Consider the following 2,500-nt stretch of genomic DNA (forward strand, 5'->3'; position numbering starts at 1 on the left):
GCTCAACCGCACACTCAGAGGATTGGATAGCTTCTTTCGAAGCCAACCTACCCCCACACGTGTGAGAGTGGCCAACAATTTGCTAGCTTCTTCATCAACTCCGCCGAAAGCCATCCTCGACATACCCGTGCATTGAGAAGGTTTGGTGGCCGTACTCCCAACACAAAAGCATACCGAAGACAACCCCAAGCTAAAGCTCACTTGAAGCCAACGCATCGTCACCATGTGTTCGTGTGGCCGAGAATTGGGTAGCTTCTTCATCAACCCCGCCGAAAGCCATCCTCGACATACCCGTGCATTGAGAAGGTTTGGTGGCCGTACTCCCAACACAAAAGCATACCGAGGACAACCCCAAGCAAAAATTCATTTGAAGCCAACCCATCGTCGCCCACAACTAGTGGGTGAATGGTGTGCTTCCCGGGGTTGGCATAGACATTCCCTCGCATGCAAAAGATTGTCGATGCGAAAGATTATCTATGCCAACCCCGGGAAGCACACCATTCACACACTCCCGACCGGTGTGGTGTGGCGGTGATTGGATAGTTACGGATTGAGCACTTGCCAAGGATCAAAATGTGTCATTTAGAAGAAACATTTTCAAAAAGTTTTTAAAATCTTGTGGGTTTGCAACTCATAAGAGCGTCACTTTCAACGTCCCCGGTATTGGATTGAGTTTCTAAAAACAACCGTGCACACCGAGGTTAAACTTTACCGGCTCCACTCCGACTCGCCGCTCGCCCACAATTTGTTTGCAACGAAACATTTGTTTTTAATTTTGTTGGTTTGAAATTGTTTTGAAAAGGTTCTTTAAATCTAGTGGGTTTGCAACTCATAAGAGCGTCACTTTCAACGTCCCCGGCATTGGATTGAGTTTCTAAAAACAACCGTGCACACCGAGGTTAAACTTTACCGGCTCCACTCCGACTCGCCGCTCGCCCACTAGTCCGAAGGCAACAAAACATTTGTTTTTCATTTTGATGAAAATTTCTGTTTTTAAATCTTGTTGGTTTGAAATTGTTTTGAAAAGGTTCTTTAAATCTTGCGGGTTTGCAACTCATAAGAGCGTCACTTTCAACGTCCCCGGCATTGGATTGAGTTTCTAAAAACAACCGTGCACACCGAGGTTAAACTTTACCGGCTCCACTCCGACTCGCCGCTCGCCCACAAATCCGAAGGCAACAAAACATTTGTTTTTAATTTTGATGAAATTTTTTGAAAACATTGGCTTGGCAAGCCCCAATCCGCGACTATCCACCCACCGCCACCCCACACGAGTGGTTGTTGTTGCGAAATGAGGTTGTGGTCGACATGCCCGTGCATTTGAGAAGGAGTTCCTAGCACTCCATGCTCTCCCATGCCAAAAAAAAGCCTAGACAACCCCATTTCGCAACTTTCCACGCCTTTTTTTTCCTCCCTCACCCATGGCGGCGGCGTGGTGGCGGCGGCCGGATTCCGGCCACCACCGCCATGGGTGGCAGCCCCCCGACCCCGACACCAAACCCATAATACCGAGGCAACATATCGAGGCAACATGACATGGGTGTGGCGTGGGGGAAGGGGGCTGCAGCTAGGAAGGCATGGGCTGCCATGCATATGCAGGCAACACACACCCCCCTATATAGCATTTTATGCATTTAGCCCTTTGACAGGAAGAGACATCACCTATGCGCGAGGAGTCATAATGGGCTCTAAATAATTCAATACAAGGTATTTGGACGTGATTTTTTGCAGGGATACTAAGAAACATGCAATCTATGATGGGAAAAAGTTTCATAAATTTTTGAAGTCGGGAAGTATTTTTTATTATTTTTAGAAGTCGTAAAATTGAAAAAATCATTAAAACAAATCCGGGAGGAATTTTTTAGTTTTGTAAGTTGGAGAAGGTCCTAAAAATCATAGACTACTTATGGGGAGCTTATTGTGCGAGGAAATTTCAATAAAAACGGGGTTTGACAAGATTTGAAAAATTCTGTCGACATTTGAAAAAACCTGGAACCATGCTGCCGGCATGCTGCGCACATGCTGCGCGCAGGCTGCGCGCATGCTGCGCGCAGACTGCGCGCATGCCATGGCAGGACAAGTTTCGCTAGCCTCACTGTCGACAGATGCGCAAGCTGCGCGCACGCTGCGCACAGGCTGCGCGCATGCTGCGCACAGACTGCGCGCACGCTGCGCGCATGCCATGGCAGGACAAGTTTCGCTAGCCTCACTGTCGACAGATGCGCAAGCTGCGCGCAAGCTCCGCGCACGCTGCGCACAGCCTGTGCGCATGTTGTGCGCATGCTGCGCGCAGGCTGCGCGCAGGCGCCGCGCATGCCATGGCAGGACAAGTTTCGCTAGCCTCACTGTCGACAGATGCGCAAGCTGCGCGCACGCTGCGCACAGGCTGCGCACAGCGCATGCCATGGCAGGACAAGTTCGCTAGCCTCACTGTCGACAGATGCGCAAGCTGCGCGCACAGGCTGCGCGCACGCCATGGCAGGACAAGTTTCGCTAGCCT

The sequence above is a fragment of the Prunus avium genome, unplaced genomic scaffold, assembly GCF_965620075.1.
Source record: "Prunus avium unplaced genomic scaffold, drPruAviu1.hap1.1 HAP1_SCAFFOLD_62, whole genome shotgun sequence".
Classification (NCBI taxonomy): Eukaryota; Viridiplantae; Streptophyta; class Magnoliopsida; order Rosales; family Rosaceae; genus Prunus; species Prunus avium.